Below are 11,513 nucleotides of genomic sequence, written 5' to 3' on the forward strand. Positions count from 1 at the left end.
CACTGATAGTCCATTTTTGACTTCTTTCGCTGAGATAAAGCGTTTTTGGCTTCTGGCTTGCTGATCACTTGTAACTTAAGCATTAGACCAAATTCCAATTTAATACAGCCAGCTATAGTGCTGCTCAGCATTTCGGAGCTGTCCAACAGCTAACAAGGCTGAAAATTGAATGTAAAGCTGCAAATTCACTGATAGTCCATTTTTGACTTCTTTCGCTGAGATAAAGCGTTTTTGGCTTCTGGCTTGCTGATCACTTGTAACTTAAGCATTAGACCAAATTCCAATTTAATACAGCCAGCTATAGTGCTGCTCAGCATTTCGGAGCTGTCCAACAACTAACAAGGCTGAAAATTGAATGTACAGCTGCAAATTCACTGATAGTCCATTTTTGACTTCTTTCGTTGAGATAAAGCGTTTTTGGCTTCTGGCTTACTGATCACTTATAACTTAAGCATTAGACCAAATTCCAATTTAATACAGCCAGATCTAGTGCTCCTCAGCATTTCGGAGCTGTCCAACAACTAACAAGGCTGAAAATTGAATGTAAAGCTGAAAATTCACTGATAGTCCATTTTTGACTTCTTTCGCTGAGATAAAGCGTTTTTGGCTTCTGGCTTGCTGATCACTTGTAACTTAAGCATTAGACCAAATTCCAATTTAATACAGCCAGCTATAGTGCTGCTCAGCATTTCGGAGCTGTCCAGCAACTAACAAGGCTGAAAATTGAATGTAAAGCTGCAAATTCACAAATATTCCATTTTTGACTTCTTTCGTTGAGATAAAGCGTTTTTGGCTTCTGGCTTACTGATCTCTTGTAACTTAAGCATTAGACCAAATTCCAATTTAATACAGCCAGATCTAGTGCTCCTCAGCATTTCGGAGCTGTCCAACAACTAACAAGGCTGAAAATTGAATGTAAAGCTGCAAATTCACAGATAGTCCATTTTTGACTTCTTTCGTTGAGATAAAGCGTTTTTGGCTTCTGGCTTACTGATCTCTTGTAACTTAAGCATTAGACCAAATTCCAATTTAATACAGCCAGATCTAGTGCTCCTCAGGATTTCGGAGCTGTCCAGCAACTAACAAGGCTGAAAATTGAATGTAAAGCTGCAAATTCACAAATAGTCCATTTTTGACTTCTTTCGCTGAGATAAAGCGTTTTTGGCTTCTGGCTTGCTGATCACTTGTAACTTAAGCATTAGACAAAATTCCAATTTAATACAGCCAGATCTAGTGCTCCTCAGGATTTCGGAGCTGTCCAGCAACTAACAAGGCTGAAAATTGAATGTAAAGCTGAAAATTCACTGATAGTCCATTTTTGACTTCTTTCGCTGAGATAAAGCTTTTTTGGCTTCTGGCTTGCTGATCACTTGTAACTTAAGCATTAGACCAAATTCCAATTTAATACAGCCAGCTATAGTGCTGCTCAGCATTTCGGAGCTGTCCAACAGCTAACAAGGCTGAAAATTGAATGTAAAGCTGCAAATTCACTGATAGTCCATTTTTGACTTCTTTCGCTGAGATAAAGCGTTTTTGGCTTCTGGCTTGCTGATCACTTGTAACTTAAGCATTAGACCAAATTCCAATTTAATACAGCCAGCTATAGTGCTGCTCAGCATTTCGGAGCTGTCCAACAACTAACAAGGCTGAAAATTGAATGTACAGCTGCAAATTCACTGATAGTCCATTTTTGACTTCTTTCGTTGAGATAAAGCGTTTTTGGCTTCTGGCTTACTGATCACTTATAACTTAAGCATTAGACCAAATTCCAATTTAATACAGCCAGATCTAGTGCTCCTCAGCATTTCGGAGCTGTCCAACAACTAACATGGCTGAAAATTGAATGTAAAGCTGCAAATTCACAGATAGTCCATTTTTGACTTCTTTCGTTGAGATAAAGCGTTTTTGGCTTCTGGCTTACTGATCACTTGTAACTTAAGCATTAGACCAAATTCCAATTTAATACAGCCAGCTATAGTGCTGCTCAGCATTTCGGAGCTGTCCAACAGCTAACAAGGCTGAAAATTGAATGTAAAGCTGGAAATTCACTGATAGTCCATTTTTGACTTCTTTCGCTGAGATAAAGCGTTTTTGGCTTCTGGCTTGCTGATCACTTGTAACTTAAGCATTAGACCAAATTCCAATTTAATACAGCCAGATCTATTGCTCCTCAGCATTTCGGAGCTGTCCAACAACTAACAAGGCTGAAAATTGAATGTAAAGCTGCAAATTCACTGATAGTCCATTTTTGACTTCTTTCGCTGAGATAAAGCGTTTTTGGCTTCTGGCTTACTGATCACTTGTAACTTAAGCATTAGACCAAATTCCAATTTAATACAGCCAGATCTAGTGCTCCTCAGCATTTCGGAGCTGTCCAACAACTAACAAGGCTGAAAATTGAATGTAAAGCTGCAAATTCACAGATAGTCCATTTTTGACTTCTTTCGTTGAGATAAAGCGTTTTTGGCTTCTGGCTTACTGATCTCTTGTAACTTAAGCATTAGACCAAATTCCAATTTAATACAGCCAGATCTAGTGCTCCTCAGGATTTCGGAGCTGTCCAGCAACTAACAAGGCTGAAAATTGAATGTAAAGCTGCAAATTCACAAATATTCCATTTTTGACTTCTTTCGCTGAGATAAAGCGTTTTTGGCTTCTGGCTTACTGATCACTTGTAACTTAAGCATTAGACCAAATTCCAATTTAATCAACACATTCTCACTCCCAACTCGTCACATATTGACGCTTGGGCAGGTACCCTCGGCGTCACATATTGACGCCAAGGGTACCCCCTTGGCGTCAATATGTGACGCGAAGGGTTCTCTCATTGAATGCTGTACAGTTCCCTAAGCGTCCGATACTGACGACTTAGGAACGAATAAGATGACGTGTCTATTCTATTTTTTTAAAAACCTTTATTTACAATTTATGTGCTAGTTTGAACAGGATATTAAGAATATTTACTACAAATTCGGTATTTAAAAATAACTCCGTAAAATATAAAACCGGAGGAGTTTTGTTGTGCTTGTTGTTAGCTTGATTTAAAAGCCTTAAAAAAAAAATAAAAATAAAAAAATAAAAAAACTATTTTTGAGTATGATATCAATGATTTACACCAAATAAATTTAAGAAAAATTAAGATGTGTTTTCGTTTGTGATTGCATGCAAACTGTTCTGTAAACCTTTTAATATGTTCGATTGAAATAAAAATAAGGACGGATCCCACAAAAACCCAAGAAGAAGAATAAGCTGACGTCATCATATGCGACTCTTACACTCCGGTGAGTAGAAATCTGCATCTGTCAAAATGTTTTTGTACTCTAAAACCAAAAATAACTCCAAAGTGTTACGTTATTAAATTACTGATGGTTTTTTTAGGACTTAATGGCAGTAGGACTGTGATGCGAATGGTTGAAGACACGTTTGTAACATTTTTTTTGCCGGAAAATATACGGTGGACGCTAGCTAAATTAGCCTGTTGGAGGCTAATTGTTCCTGTACACTGTACCTGTGCTTAATACGTTTAATTAGCCGTGATAAAGTCACATAATAATGTTTATAGTCATGCTTGTTGTTGCCACTTTGTAATATTGGAGGGTTGCTCAAAACATCAGTGCCCCTAGGCTCTGATGATCTTTAAAGTTTTGAACCCTGTCTGAATACACTGATTGCAGCTAGGTCATTTACTTGAATTAAAAATGAACTTGCGTCAGTACAGGCACATTTCTTTTCTCCTGTCTGTTATTTATTGCTGTTGCAAGCCAGATGAAGAGAAGTAAAGAGCTGAGAACCTGATCTTTGAACAGACAGAGACCATAGCTGAGGAGCATCCAATGATGATACCAGAGAACCAGGAAGAGACTGTGATAGTGCTTGATTTGGTTCCTGTTTCTCATCCTGTTGTCCCATCCTCTCAGTCTTTTCAGAAGAAGAAAAGACCCAGAAGCATCTCTCCAACTGCCTCTCCTCCCGCTCCGTCATCTCTCCTTCCCCCACCCCCGCCCGTAGATCAGCCACATCTGCATTCATGTCACCTGCTGACCATGCCGTCTCCTTAAGTCAGGGTGGCGTAAGTTTTGTTTTCTTTACATTCATCCATTTTCTTACACCCTTGTCCCTATTGTGGTCAGGAGTGTTGCTAGGGTACACCCAGGACAGGTTGCCAGTCTGTCGCAGGGCAACACAGAAACAGACAGAACACACAACCATGCACACACACACACTCACACCTAGGGAGAATTTAGAGAAACCAATTAACCTGACAGTCATGTTTCTGGACTGTGGGAGGAAGCCGGAGAACCCGGAAAGAACCCACCATGCAGAGGGAGAACATGCAAACTCCATGCAGAAAGACCTCAGGCCGAGAATCGAACCGAGAAGAAAACTGAACTCGCGACTTAAGGAGTCCAGCCCTAAAATGTCAAAATTCTCACAGAAACAGAAAAACTATATAGACTGTTTATAAGCAAAGACAACTTGTTTTGGGCTTAGTTTCCATTTATGTGGCCATTGTAAAGTGATTAAAGTTAATGTGAAACTAATTTGAGAAAATGTGTAAATCCATGTAAAGAAGAGTAAAGTTTAGAAGGATTATAAAATATGACAGTCACCACACTAGTTTTCAGTTTTCAAGTGTACACGCTTGGACTTCATTTCTTCTTTTGTTTTTAAAATTGTTTTTTTCCTTTTCTTGTTATTTAGGTTGGTGGAAATGTAGTACCCAAAATCAATCCCTGGGCGTAGAACTAATGCGGTAAGTCTAAAAGTTTAACTAATCCACCCTGTGACAGTACATCCCCACCCCAGTCAAACATGCCAAGATACACTGAGAGACATTGCCACGTGTGGAGATGAGTAGATGGGGGGAGGGGTGATAAGGGAGGCAGTGGTCTGCAAAAAATAAGCACAGTTGTTTACTTATAAACTTTGTGGCTTTAATTACTGACCTACCAGACTCCTTTTCTTTCTTTATATTTGTCTTTATTTTTTTATGAGGACAAAAACGGGCATTACAACAGGAATCAGTAACACTTATAGCACATAAGTCACAACATCTTTGGGTGAAACAAATTCATACTAAAAGTCAGCATTTGCACAGAAACATAGAAATATAGAGATAGAACTCCAAATACCGAAATTAGGCCGCTTATCAGCAAAGGAATGCTGATTTTGATGTTTGGACTTTTTAAAGGTGATTCAACACTTATTATTTAACACTGTGCCTTTTATAATTAATATAAGCCACACATTTAATCTGAAACTGTCACTTTTTTTCTGTTTTGATTTTTAGACTTTTCTAAGAAACTGAAGCACTATGAGAGATTTTCATTGTTTGTGTAGTGGTAAAAATGACTGCAGTCAGTTTATCATTTAACACTTAATAAGTCAAGATAATATTGTATATTTAGGACAAAACAGGATGTAAGTACTAGCTGGCATTTGGGTGGATGTCGGCATAGAAAATATTTTGGCTACATCACCCCCTCTTAAAGTCAGGTATACATCTTAGAAAGAGAGATTTGTGAACCTTATAGCACAAAAAATCCACATCCTTATTTTGTTGTTGTTCTTTTCTAGCGGAAAAATCTGGGATGATACCTGGGAACCTGCAAGTAAATCCTCTCATGTTGCTGTCCACCAAGTGCCACTTCCTTCAGACAGCGAACAAGTCCTTCCATGATGTTACTTTTTCTTTTTTGTATTACAAAGTATTAATTTATTTTCTTTGTTTTTACTGCAGTTTGACCATTTTACGAAGTTCTCTGTGTAATATTGTTTTCGGCCATTCACTGAAATGAATGTTATGGTTGTAATATATGTAAGCTTATGTTGGGCTGTTTACTGACACATTTTTGTCAAGTTCTGTTAAAGACTAAGTGAGGCTGATTGAGTCACTGCATCAGGCAGGTATTGTGCCTGTATTAAGTCTTGAAATTTAGAACAGAATTGTTTGTAGATTTTGTTCAGTAAATATGACTAAAGTCTTAAAAACTTTAAACATGGTATTGTACACACTTCTTTTTGAGTGTTTATAATGTTGATGTGGATGTACAAAGTAAAGTCTATAAAAATACATAACAAAATAAGCACAACTTGATGTCAATATAACTAATTGGAAGTGTTTTTTTTAACTCAAAAAGCTATTATTTTAATATCTTTTTTGTGTCATGGATTTTGTGAATCAAGACTATTTGTAAAATGTTATAATAAAATTGCTTTCAAATGCAGTACTTATTTTTAAACACAGCAACTTTAAGTGAAGTTATTGATGAAGAGCATGATAAAAATACATTGCAATGTCCAGATCAACTGACTGTATTAGAACAATACATTTTAATAAACCTATGTCACAAATGCCATACACAATTTTGAAGAACACACAAAATATACATTTGCATTTATATATATATATCTGTAGATATATATCAGGACAGGTATATCTATATATAGATATATCTATTTATATAGATATATCTATATATAGATATATATAGATATATATCAGGACAGGTATATCTATATATAGATATATCTATGTATAGATATATCTATATAGATATATAAATGCAAATCTATATTTTGTGTGTTTAAAATTGTGTATGGCATTTGTGACAGATAGATAGATAGACTTTTTATAAGCATCCCAGCTCCGCATAGTTGGTTCTAGAAATTCTTGTACGGCTGATCGGCGGGAATCTGAAATGGAACGCAGCCATCGTACGGCAGACTGATTAAGAGAAGAAAGGAACACTATCAGCACGTTGTGGGAGGTGGGGGGTAATAAGGTTTTCAATAAGATGACAACCGTATTTGTCTGTAGCCAAATAAGATCAAGGTCAACGATACACTCAGAAATGTTACTTCAAAATGTAGTGAAACTGTTCGTTTGATTACAGAAAGAGTCATGATGGGATTTATAAAGACTTTTTGCCTGACAAGCTGGTCGTCATTGTAGGCTGGTCAAGTTTGCCCTGTGTGTTGTCTGTAAGGCATGACGCAAGGTTAAACTGTGTAACAGATTCGTTTCCTACACACTTGTAGAATTGTGTGAAGCTATTTGTTATGTGTTTTATTCAGCGTGATCAGTATTTACACATAAAAATGTTTTATGGAGAAGTATTTTGAATAGCATTTTTACCTGTCTAAGGTTAATTATTTAAGTTAAAGTTTGCAGCTTATTTTGTGTATGAAAGGAAACCCAGATTGAAACCCAGAAACATTACAGTTTAGTAAATTAATATTGAATCAGTTTGACTCTACTGTAATTTAAACTACATTAGTATAGTAATCTAAATTATGTTTGATTGACATAGTGCTTTTCTCCTAGAGAAACACTATGTTAAACTGTATAAAAACAATCTAAGGTTAGATTGGGGTTAGGGTTAACCCTAACTCCATCACTAATCTCAAATTGAGTGGTAGAGATGGCTTAATCTTCCAATGCTTTATGAAAGTAATGGTTCAAAGATGCATTTTCTCTAGAATTGAGCTCTGTAGCCCGACTCTAAATCTGTTCTAGTGGAAAAAGAATGATCTGCCTGAGGCCTCAGGCCTCTGTGGTTCATTTCATCATTTCATAAGCTTGCAGAGAAAAGGCATAAAGAGAATGTAAGTTAAGTTGTGTCCATCTAATTATTGTAGTTGAAATAGAGGTCTACCCCTTTTGGTTTGTAAATGCATCCAAATACCAAGTTAATGTTAAGATTATTTCACTAAGTTGGGACGCTCTGTTTTAAAAAAGAAGTTAGGTCCAAATCTGAAGCATTTCAACTAAATGACACCGACAGCAAGTTCTACCAAACCTTAGTCGGCTTCCTTTTTCACCTGTCAACTGTTGAACCTAGACACGCATAAATAACACTAGGTCTACAGGTCCTTCTCAAAAAATTTGCATATTGTGATAAAGTTCATAATTTTCCATAATGTAATGATAAAAATTAAACTGTCATATATTTTAGATTCATTGCACACCAACTGAAATATTTCAGGTCTTTTATTGTTTTAATACTGATAATTTTGGCATACAGCTCATGAAAATCCCTGTCTCAAAAAATTTGCATATTTCATCCAACCAATAAAAGAAATGTGTTTTAATACCAAAAAAGTCAACCTTCAAATAATCGTGTTCAGTTATGCACTCAATACTTGGTCAGGAATCCTTTTGCAGCCTTCAATGCAGTGTGGCATGGAGGCAATCAACCTGTGGGACTGCTGAGGTGTTATGGAGCCCAGGATGCTCCGATAGCGGCTTTAAGCTCATCCAGAGTTTTGGGTCTTGCGTCTCTCAACTTTCTCTTCACAATATCCCACAGATTCTCTCTGGGGTTCAGGTCAGGAGAGTTGGCAGTTGACAAGTACTGAAATTTTATTTAACTTATTTCTTTTTAATAAAGACATTGACAGACAAACTGAACCGCATTCAATTGACCATGGATAAGAAACTGTTCCACCAGTACACACTTTGTGTATTCTTTGGATTAAGAAATAAGTCAGAGCTGCACATATTAATAAAAAAAGAAAAGAAAAGTAGAAGATCCAAAAAGATGTCTTGGTTATGTTAGATAGTGCAGAATCACTGGGACTGCTTAACGTAGCATTGTAGCCATTTAACTGCTCAACATAAGCACAAGTGTTATTATTCCACTTGAAGTAAAAATAGTAAAACTATTAAATTAACTACAATTTCTCTTATTACCTAGAAAATACACTAGATGTGCAGAAACATAAGTGAAAAAGAAACACACTGTGGAAGTAATTACAGCTCTAGTAAGCCCTTTTAGAAAATACAAAGGCACAAACAAATTAACTATTTTAAAAAAAGAATCAACAAGATAAAACACTGCCCATTTGGAAACATGAAAGCACAAGAACAAATTGTAAGGTGTCTCTTTGTGACTTATGAGCAAACTATATATATATGACTATTATCAGTCACTACTGAAGTCGTCGTCAAAGGTAACGCTCTCTGCTCCTGACAAAGTCTGTAGATCGGGGTGTCCAAAGTCAGTCCTAGTGGCCCGGCATCCTGCATGTCTTATTCTCTCCCTGGTGGTAGAAACAACCTTTTCGGCTTGTCAATGTTCTTCTTAGGCCATCTAACGAGCCATCATTTGATGCAGGTGTGTTAAACCAGGGAGAGAACTAAAATATGCAGGATGCCGGGCCACTAGGACCCACTTTGGGCTCCCCAGCTGTAGATAATACTCTGTTGCCTGCAGCTTCATCTGTTGGTGCTGCAGCTCTCTGAGGATGATGCTCTGGAGACCTCTTGGACCTTCGTCAGTTAGGTCACAGGACAAACCTTTAAAGTTGAACATAAATAAAAATCCAAAATTTAGATGCTTTTACTTTCGGTATGATTATGCGTTACTTAAAAACATACTTTTAAATTTACCTCCCGATAACAGGTGGGAAACTCCTTTAGAGTGTCTTCATAGGATGACAGAGATTTCCAACGATGGTCCATCAACAAAGATCCTCTTTTCCTCTTCCAGTCTCTTTACCATCATGATGTCATCGATTGCCCTTGTTCTTGTGTGAAGACTGAGAGTCTGAAATGCATTTATGAAAAGGACAAATCAACTCATTAAAAGTTTAAATTTGTAAGTTGAGGTCAACACATGGAGTATCTAGTCATATTATCTGTCAGGTATGATGACAGTATAAAACATATTAGTGGATGTTTACTTACCACTGTGTGATTGTTGCCATGGCAATGTTGTGTCACCGGACAGGATCTCTTCCAAAGACAGAACTTCTGTGTCTGTATCAGTCTTCAAGTGACCAACATCTTCTAAAGCTAAGATGTTTTCTCCTTTCTGATCTTGCGATGAGCCTTGGCACAAGCTTTGTCCATCTGTATCTGCACAAACATACACAAACAACATCAACTGTGTCAAAGATGTTTATGCAGTATGTACCAGCAAGGTTATACAATGCCTGGTCAGTGTTCCTTACCTTACATTCATGGGCTTTGCCATGGAAAATTGAGAGAAATGGCTTCATTTTAAGCAGGTGTTGGAGCTTATGAGAGCTTTTTGTTAGTTTTCAAAATATGGCCAGTACTTGCATGTTACATCCATGGAAAAAAGTCATTGTCTGTTGGCCAGCCTTTGATGAAAGAACAAAGCTTATGCAAATATATCATACTATCTCGAAGAGCACTAAGCAGCACTCCATGTCTACACACCGCTAGCTCCAAGCCTCCTCACCCAGTTTGCTGCTGGATCTGTGAGAGATCTCCCTGGCTGCCCACCACAAAATCTAGAATGCATACAATTCAGTCAGGCAAGCTGTTATTACAGGCTAAAAGGTTACTGTTATTATACATTTACAATCTGCAGTCTTACATTTTTGGTTGATTAGTGTATACAGTCCACAAATGTTCCTATGTTTTCATCCTTGGCAATGAAAAGGTCCTGAAATATAGCCTGTTCCTCCAATCTGAAAAACAAAGCAATAAAATACACTTCATGAGGTGTTACAGTCCAAAGGTAGTGAACATCACTAACATATACAAAGAATTGTTATATTTCACACATTTTACAATACCTTGCTGCATTCTTTAAATGGTAATACTTGCAATTTCCATCCACTGAAACTGAAAGCACATCTGGGGTACAAGCTTGACACTTGAAGGGATCCTTCCTTAACATCTTATCCAACTCATATATTATGGCTTCCCGCTCAAAAATCATTTCAGGAAGCTCTCAGCCAAGATCTTAACTATGATTTAAAATGAGAGATAAAAAAAGAAAACATAAAATAGGACATAGGTGTCCAAATACCAGGCATCAAGAATAGGTTAGGTGTCTTTCAAGTTCTAGGTGTGTCTCTGGCACAAAACATCTCACTCAATTAATGTTGATGTTACCAGGACTTCATATGATCTGAATGCAGAATGAATGAGGTGGCACCTCAGCCATTTGATTCAAGTGTGTTTAACCAGTTACACCAAAATGTTGAATAGCATAACCACTCAAGAATAGAGTCAGACGGCCCTTCTGGGATATGTACGTCAAAGTACTCACACAGCCAAAGTTGACAGTTATTTAAGATCTACGGGCGGGGTGAGGGGGGTGGGGGGACGGAGAGATGAGGGAGGGGGGACGGAGAGATGAGGGAGTGGGAGGAGGCAGTTGGAGAGATGCTTCTGGGTCTTTTCTTCTTCTGAAAAGACTGAGAGGATGGGACAACAGGATGAGAAACAGGAACCAAATCAAGCACTATCACAGTCTCTTCCTGGTTCTCTGGTATCATCATTGGATGCTCCTCAGCTATGGTCTCTGTCTGTTCAAAGATCAGGTTCTCAGCTCTTTACTTCTCTTCATCTGGCTTGCAACAGCAATAAATAACAGACAGGAGAAAAGAAATGTGCCTGTACTGACGCAAGTTCATTTTTAATTCAAGTAAATGACCTATAGCTGCAATCAGTGTATTCAGACAGGGTTCAGAACTTTAAAGATCATCACAGCCTAGGGGCACTGATGTTTTGAGCAACCCTCCAATATTAC

General features: G+C 37.5%; 2 long non-coding RNA genes across 3 annotated transcripts; one reads left to right on the top strand and one right to left on the bottom strand.

Annotated features, from left to right (window-relative positions):
* The first annotated feature begins 2,716 nt into the window (after window positions 1–2,716).
* Window positions 2,717–6,287, top strand: LOC148155550 (uncharacterized). The gene is made up of 3 exons (XR_015765224.1): window positions 2,717–4,069; window positions 4,702–4,753; window positions 5,578–6,287. It is a non-coding gene; the product is annotated as an uncharacterized LOC148155550 (long non-coding RNA).
* Window positions 6,288–8,347: 2,060 nt separating this feature from the next.
* Window positions 8,348–11,014, bottom strand: LOC148155551 (uncharacterized). Of its 2 annotated transcripts, XR_015765223.1 has the most exons (7): window positions 10,552–11,012; window positions 10,350–10,443; window positions 10,212–10,263; window positions 9,958–10,110; window positions 9,692–9,862; window positions 9,395–9,551; window positions 8,348–9,301 (listed from the first exon to the last, which is right to left on the bottom strand). It is a non-coding gene; the product is annotated as an uncharacterized LOC148155551 (long non-coding RNA). The 2 variants fall into 2 exon arrangements; XR_015765222.1 differs by having other exon boundaries at window positions 9,692–10,110; window positions 10,552–11,014.
* Between the last annotated feature and the right edge of the window lie 499 nt (window positions 11,015–11,513).

Source organism: Poecilia mexicana, unplaced genomic scaffold (assembly GCF_051168715.1).
Source record: "Poecilia mexicana isolate PSO_F unplaced genomic scaffold, ASM5116871v1 scaffold_14, whole genome shotgun sequence".
NCBI classification, from domain to species: Eukaryota; Metazoa; Chordata; class Actinopteri; order Cyprinodontiformes; family Poeciliidae; genus Poecilia; species Poecilia mexicana.